The 8,389-nt window shown below is 40.9% G+C and overlaps 1 protein-coding gene across 4 annotated transcripts in view; it reads right to left on the bottom strand.

Annotated features, from left to right (window-relative positions):
- Positions 1-245: 245 nt before the first annotated feature.
- The window catches only part of PEX2 (peroxisomal biogenesis factor 2), a 95,286-nt gene continuing 87,142 nt past the window's right edge, over positions 246-8,389 (bottom strand). For 3 of the 4 annotated variants that reach the window (XR_007126637.1, XR_007126632.1, XR_007126633.1), the window contains one exon: positions 246-439. The gene's annotated coding sequence lies outside the window, so the exon portion shown is untranslated. The remainder of the gene's footprint in view (positions 440-8,389) is intronic. The other variant, XR_007126631.1, reaches the window with a different exon arrangement.

The following is an 8,389-nucleotide window of genomic DNA, read 5'->3' as shown; positions in this document are numbered from 1 at the left end:
GAAACCATATGATAATTGACTTTCTCTGCTTGACTTATTTCACTCAGCATCATCTCTTCCAGTCCCGTCCATGTTGCTACAAAAGTTGGGTATTCATCCTTTCCGATGGAGGCATAATACTCCATAGTGTATATGGACCACATCTTCCTTATCCATTCGTCCGTTGAAGGGCATCTTGGTTCTTTCCACAGTTTGGTGACCGTGGCCATTGCTGCTATAAACATTGGGGTACAGATGGCCCTTCTTTTCACTACATCTGTCATAGATTTATTTCTTAATTCTGCTCCAGAACAAGTAGATTTAGACTTTTTTTTTTTTTTTTTTTTTTTTTTTTTTAAGATTTAGATATCTTTGTCATGGTGCCTCTCCTCCAACAGTGATTCTGGGATTACGGCTGCTTCCAAATTGCAACTTCCCATCTTCAAGTTCTCGCATGTGGCTGGGAAAAAGAGAAGGAGAATGAGATGAGATGTAAGTACCCTGACGCTTATCTGCTTTGACTTATAAATGATACCTTTCACCTGCACTCAAAATTATTGATCAGTACTAGTCACATATTCCAACTCAAGTGCAAGAGCAAAGGAGGATGTTGAACATTTGGTGAACATTACTCTCTGCCACAGTTAAAGTATCGAAAAAGAAGGGGTTAGCAAAAGTATCAGAGGTAAGGAACACAATCATCTGGGCCAGATGGATTTTGGTTTTCTTGAATATGATATGAAAATGTGTAGATGATAAGAACATAAAGGAATAGTCATGACCCAGAGTAATGAAGTTGCCATAGATGTTAAGGCTCTTGGGTTTTATTGTACAGGAAAGACAGAACCCTTAAATATTTCCAAGTAGATTTGAACTCTAGGGACTGTGATCCCTGAGAGGGACAAGATTCAAAGCAGAAATACCTATTATGAGGTTTTCGAATTACTTAGGAGCCTGTGAAGGTATTCATCAAAACCTAGGCAATATAATAGGGATTTTTTAAAAAAAAAAAGGACAAATTGGAAATATGTTAGAGACAAAATTGACAAGGATATAAAAACTGATTAAACATGGGACACTGGGAAGAAGTGAAGAATAACTCCCAGATTTCTACTGTGGGTAACTGGTACTATCAATTTAGACAGAGATTATTGGGGGAAGACTTTTTGAAGACGGGGAAGATGAAGAGATTTATTCCAGACTTTTAAGGTTGAGTTGTCAGTAGGAAATCCAGGTGGAGTCAACCAGCAAGAATTTGGATAAAGGTCTAAAGCTGAGTCCAAGCTTGAGTTGAAGGTGTGGGAATCATAAAAGTCTGGATGAAAGACGAAACCACAAGATGAGGTGTTTTGCCAGCTGTGAAAATGAGATGATCGGGGCTCAGAACTCAACCAGGAGGAACACCAATATGTGAAGTGTATGAAGAAGAAAAGACCCCATAAAGATGAAAGAGAAGATACTTCCTAGTGTATTATGAGAATAAGAAGCTCAGGGAAGGCAGAGTTTCAAAGAGAGAGTGAGCAATCATCTTAAGTGGTGTCTTAAAGAAATCCAGCAGGATAAGGACTGAAATTTCTCATTGAATTTGGTGATTAGAAGTGTCCCGTGGGGACGCCTGGGTGGCTCAGTTGGTTAAGCAGCTGCCTTCAGCTCAGGTCATGATCCCAGCGTCCTGGGATCGAGTCCCACATTGGGCTCCTTGCTTGTCAGGGAACCTGCTTCTCCCTCTGCCTGCCATTCTGTCTGCCTGTGCTCGCTCTCTCTCCCTCTCTCTCTCTGACAGATAAATAAATAAAATCTTAAAAAAAAAAAAAAAAAGAAGTGTCCCGTGATAGCCTTGCAAGTAAAAAAGATTGGTAAGAAGGAAAGATTTCAATGGACTGGGAATTGCTGAAAAGTGGATAAAGTGGAAACAGAGTAGCCACTTCCCCCTGAGAAGTTTCGGGATTTGCTCCTATTGCACAGCTAGAGTTCGAGTTCAAGGTGAGCAGAACCGAAGCCTGAGGCCAGGTCACGAAGCTGCTTTATGGCAGGGCAGGAACCAGACCAGTTCTCAGGGTCCAGATAGTCACTTTCACAAAAGCATCTCAAAAATAAGTGTAGTCTTTCACATGTTTTCTCCTTTTTATGGCCATGTAGATGAGTTGCTGAGGGGAATTTTCCAAGCATATATTAAAACACACACACACACACACACACACACACACACACACACACACACACACACACACACACATATACACTCGAAGAGATAGACCATTAAGGTGATTTACTTTAAAGGGGGCTGTGCAGAGCACAACCAACTAGGAACAAATGATGCCCCCACTAAATCCTAGTGCATTTCAGACTTTTAGGGAGTACTTAATGGGGCCAAGCAGTCTTAGTAAAGTAAAATTGGATGGATGTGTTTTTAAACAGTACCCCATGTCAACATAATTCTATCAAGTGATCTTTTCTAATAAGCAAGGCACTTAGCTCTTATTTAAGCCATGGTTAAAGAAGTAAAACTCTTAGAGGTACAAAGTTCCCAATGCTTCTTGTGGGGGAGATCAGAGAATTCTTCTCATGATAGTGGTCCTAAATAAAGGGAAGACCCTGGTTCTCATAGCATGTTCTGGGAACATTAAAAAGCTCTATGGCTCTAGCTTCATGGGGAGTGGAGGAAGATAAAGCTGACCACAGAGGCCGGAACCAGATAATGAAGGGCTTTATATATCATGCTAAGGAGTCTGGACTTTATCTTACGGGTTAGCAGAGAGCTATTAAAGACTTTTAAGTAAGGGATTATCATGATCAGATTTCTGTTTTCTGGCAGCTACAGTGTGGAAGAGAACTGAAGGAAGACAAAGGCTGGAGACAAAGAGACCAGTTAGTTAATTCCTGTTTATTCTTGTTCTTTCCCCCTGTCTTCAGATGCGCACATACCAAGACTCTAGGCACATTCTTCATATGACCTTTCTTACCAGGGACTGCCTTACCAGTCTGGGTTTTTACTGACTGACACAATGATCATATGCGCTTGTGTGTGCTCATGTATGGGTGTGTATACGCATGCGCGCATGCACACACACACACACACACACCACACACCCGGAATGTGGTTTTCATTCCAATCCTTTCTAAGCAGAGCCAAGACTTCCTATTGTATTCAGGTCATCCAACAGGTCATGATAAGGAACAACAGGATATATCACTGTATGAAGAAAAGATCCCTTGTCTGTTGGGAAGACATGGAAGGTCCATGGGATTTGGGCAAGGGATGGGGATAGAGTTGTGTGAATGTGTGCAAATTATAGTCCAGCTGCTTAGATGAATTTAATGTAAAATGTTCTAGTTTCCATCTCTTTACAGTGTATTTCTCATATAATGCATTGAAAGGTTGCAGAATTCTGAAGGGCAATAAGAGAAAGGAATTGAAGAAGAAAGGGTATTAAAGAGTATACACATACAAGTAAATACTTTTAAACTGTATCTTGACCTTGTACAAGAAGGTTCAAGCGAAGAATCTTGTACACTGATTACCGCGCATTTGTTACAGAAGAGGCGGCAAAGGAAAATGGAAGCTCGCTTCCCCCAGAAAAAGAGAAGAGGTAAATACATGTTAAATGCATTTAAATATTTGCAAATGATGATTCAAAAGCAAACCAGCTTAAAGGGAGGAGTAATGGAAATTGTGTATGTATCTGGTTCTAATAGTGCAAGTTTAATAACTGTAGGAGAACAACTAAATTATAGACAGTCCTCACTCATTGCTGTGCCTTGGAAGGTAAGGAATAATGCAGCCTAAGTGAATTGCCAGAAGATTTTATACTTAAAGGAAAGTAAACTAATACATGTGAGATCTTTAATGTCAGAAGTATTGTCTTTGGAACTTTTTTTTTTTTTTGGATCCCCTGGAAAACAAAGTAATATCTGTGGGTTTTTTGCCTTCCTCATATTAAAATACAGGAGACAAGTAGAGATGATCTCATTTAAACAGCGAAGCAGAAAAAGGGAGGATCATTTTATAGGTTTTTGAATCACTAAGATATTGTTGAATATTGCAGTTTTGAAATGTGACTTAAGCACAATGGTGCAACTCTCATTTCTGAGGGAAACTATGGCATATGCATGTGTCTCTGAGATTAATGAAGCTATACCAAACCAAATGGAATCGATAGCTTTGTCTGCACTCCTGGGAGCATGCCCAGGGTCCATTTCCTACCCTGGTGATATCCATGAGGTAGTGAGTCATTGGTGGCATAGAGGAAGCATGAAATCACAAGAGAACATCCACCGCTAGAGTTACTGGTGGGCATCGAAGTCAGCAGGCTGATGGAGTAAAGATAGCGAGAGTCAGCTAGATTATGAGTCGTTCTGGAATTTAAAGGTACCTCTCTCACTACTCAAACACTGAAAGCTGGATCCGCTTCGGTTCATGGTGTCAGAGTCTGATAACTCTCCTGTTCACATGAGGTAGAGCACTAATCCTAATAGGGGTTGCTTCCAAATAGTTTATGAACTTAGTGCTGCTTCTATGCTCTAACCTCAATAGCTGAGAGGTGATGGGGATAAGCTGCTAGCTTTCAGAGTGCCAGATCTTTGCGCCTGAGACATTTCTTCCTTCCTCTCCTCATAAGGCCAAGACACTTAAGTGTTCCAAGTGTCTGTACTAATTAAATGCAGTCCTAGTATGCCCGAGATGTTTTGAATGTAAAAGATTAACAAGAGAGAAAACTTTTGTGAAAGGAGGGAACTGAGACAGGAGAGGCCCTTCCTAGTTGGCATGGGTTTAAGGGAGAGGTAATCTTGAGGTTTTGGGAACATGAGCAGCACATTTTTTTTTTTTTTTTAAAGATTTTATTTATTTGTCAGAGAGAGAGGGAGAGAGAGCGAGCACAGGCGGACAGAATGGCAGGCAGAGGCAGAGGGAGAAGCAGGCTCCCTGCCAAGCAAGGACCCCGATGTGGGACTCGATCCCAGGATGCTGGGATCATGACCTGAGCCGAAGGCAGCTGCTTAACCAACTGAGCCACCCAGGCATCCCATTTTTTTTTTTTTTTTTAAGAGACCTTTGGCTCTAATGGGAAAGAATGAGCAAAATATTTCAGGGACTGTGGCAGCAGCCACCCGGGAAGGCTCACCATGATCCTGGGTGACGCGTGAACTGTAAGTGGGCTGTCTGAGTCAATGAGGGCAAGATGAAGCCATTCTCTATCTACCCCTCCTGGCCATGTTACCTCTTATTTCGTTTTAGAGCTCCCCATAACGGGAACCCACTGACCATCTTGACCTTTCTTTCCAGAGTTGGCATTTGGAGGAATAAATCAGAATTAGCGCTGCCATTAAGCTCCAGACGTGGTATCTTTAAGACCAAAGCGAGATCGTTACTGGCAGTTTTAGCACTCGGGACAATATTGCACTGCTACCTTGGAGCAGAAAGAATTAATCAGTAGGAGAAACTTGGTGCTCCTGTGGGCAACACCAGTCTCCACAAATATTTTGACTATTACTTGTTCAATCAGCTGGGCGGTGGGAGGTGAGGAAGGAGACCAAGATTTGTGTTTTGGTAACTTGCCAGCACTTCGATGTCAGCTAACCTTTTGAGAAGCAGAAAGAAGATTTTTTTCTAAAAACATTTAGCAGTGGTCAGACTGATGAACATATTTAGAGACACTGAAATGATGTAATAATGGCAACAATGTTATTTTTACAGCATTAGGAGGAAAGGAGGACCACTACCAGCTGCCAAGCTCATTGGTCACATTGATCCCTAATAAATCCTGGGTGAGCCTGCCCAATATTAGTCATAGGAGTTAATCCCCAGAATCTTTTAGGACTTAAGACACATTACTTTTAGGTGGGAGGGTAAGAGAAAATATTCTGGCATGTGGTAAGAGGAAGAGTAATTTAGTACACTTTCTTAATATTTTGAAAAGCTGAACTGAGGTAACATTTTTTTTTTTCTTTTTGTGGGGTGGAATGAATATCTTGTACGCTCAAGAGAAAATGGCCATCTCTCATCAGAGAAAAATCAGGGAAGTAAACCCAAAGGAAGAGAAATTTTGTAAAGTTCACATTTTTAAGAAAAATTATTTTAAAAAACTACATGTTTTTTGGTGGGGGGGGGGGGTGCCTGGGTGGCTTAGCTAGTTCAGTGTCTGCCTTCTGCTCAGGTCATGGTCCCAGAGTCCTGAGATCAAGTCGCATGTCAGGCTCTGCGCTCAGTGGGAAGTCTGCTTCTCCCTCTTCCTCTGCCTGCCACTCTGCCTGCTTGTGCTTTCTCTCTCTCTGTCTCTCAAATAAATAAATAAAATCTTGAAAAAAAAACAAACTGCATATGGCATCATTTCCACATACGCTGAATTTCTATTTGCCAAAGGCTGACAAAGGCACAATACTGCCAATGAAGGCACCTTTCTTTTTCTAATATAGTTCCAGCTGGCCCTCACACCTCTAGTAGCAGTAGATACTATTAATATCACTGTTCTACAGATGAGCAAACTGCCATTTACTATGATCAGACAGCTGGTTAATTGTGAAACGGGGATGGTGTTTCAGGACTATCAGACTCCAGAGCCCAAGATCCTATATAGGAGGCTAAACTGTGGAGAACGTCACCTCTTTGCAGGTGTTGGGGACTGACATGGCGGTCAGGGACACCGGGATGGAAGTGGGAGAGGTCTGGGCTCTTCCCCTTACTGGCTGCACGAACTGAGGCTCTGAGCCTCATCTGTGAAATGGAAGTCAGAGTGTTCCTTCATAGAGCTTTAGTCAAGATGAAATTATAGAACATAGAAGCAATGTCCAATATACCATAGTGTTTGGTGAGGAATAACTGCTTTTTACATGACAATTATTGGAATATACTTATTAATTTTACCTGTTCTTTGACCAGTGATGCCCAACCTACTCTAGACCAATTAGGTTATTATTTCCGATCAACAGTTCATCTTAGAATATGAACTCTTATCCATCATCCTTTGTGATTCTTAGGATCAGGCGAGTTTGGGGCATAATTCTTTTGGGGTTTGGGTTCCTTTTCTTTACCCCAAACTAGCCAATTACCTAAGTAATTTGTTAAAGGCAACCCCACGCCTCTGCACTCTTTCGATCAGCCCTGCAAATTACAAATGACTCTTTATTTTCTCCTTGATCTGTAAGGATTAGTGATGCTGTACCAGTACATCCGATAAGCTTCAGCTCTGGTTTTCTCTGGCACCAAATTATAATTGGTTCAAAGCACACATCTAGGAGAAAGATGGTCTGAGTCTTCACAGTGAAATTGCTTTTCTTAAGCAGGTGATGTGCCGAGACCCAGGAAGTATAACCTCTACAGAGACCTCCCAATCATCTGTCAGTCATTTGAAATTCAATCCAGAATTTGCCTATTCCCAAAATTGGCACTAACTGCACTTGATTTCAACTACTTACACATTACTCTCAGAATTTCAATTGTGACTCTATAAAAAAAAAAAAATTGGCTCTTGGTCACGTGACAAAGTTTCTTAATAAGGAGAGTTTAATATTGCTCTTTAACTAGGCTATGTAGTCCTTGAAGTCTGGGATCATGTCTGCCACATATTAAGTATGAATGTAGGATATCAGAGAAAGAGAATTTATGGTCCCTGCCCTCAAGGATCATGTGATCCAGCCGGAAAGATATGCAGCTCTGCAACTATTAAGCAACATTTTCCAACTGGCTGTAAATTATAGTGTCCTGAACTCAACAAGTAAAAAAAATATATAATGTTCAGGATTGTCGTCAGCTCTTTAAGGAGACTCACACCTGAGTTTCATATAATGTTTTCTTTTTTGGAGAGCAAAGCACATCATTACAAATGTTTGCATGAAAAGAAAATGATATTTTCTTTCAAACATCTCTGTCTAGAACTTGCTCCCAACGTCTCTTCTTTCCTAGTACATGAACATATGATGTTCTGGCATTTTTCAGCTGTGGCTACTGATTTATTACTAGGTCAGGAAATTTATTTAGGGGCCATGACCATCATTTAAAAAAAATGAAGTAAAATAGAAAATATCAGAGACAGTAGACTTAATATAAAAAAAGTTTATGAAAACTGTGATTCCCTGTATATGGGCCAAGTCACAGTGTAAACCATATTTCCCATTATGACTTGTACTTGAGTTGAAAAGAGTTTGAGGAACAATGTGTCTGGTCAGCAGCAAGGAAACTAAACAGAGTCTCCCAGTAAGACTACTGAAGAGTCTGATGCTTGCAACACATTTTTCCACTGAAGAGAATTACCTCATGTTGTAGTCATATTTTCTTTGAGAAGTTCAAAATCCTGGAGAGCAAAATATCAGTCATATTACTGCCCAAGCCATCCCAAAGACCTGGCTTCGATGAGTGACCACACTGAGCTTCCTAATCCTTCACACAAGAAGTGTAAGTGGTACCTGCCACTTA

The sequence above is a fragment of the Lutra lutra genome, chromosome 4, assembly GCF_902655055.1.
Source record: "Lutra lutra chromosome 4, mLutLut1.2, whole genome shotgun sequence".
In the NCBI taxonomy this organism is placed as follows: domain Eukaryota; kingdom Metazoa; phylum Chordata; class Mammalia; order Carnivora; family Mustelidae; genus Lutra; species Lutra lutra.
This window is presented reverse-complemented; position numbering and strand designations above follow the sequence as displayed.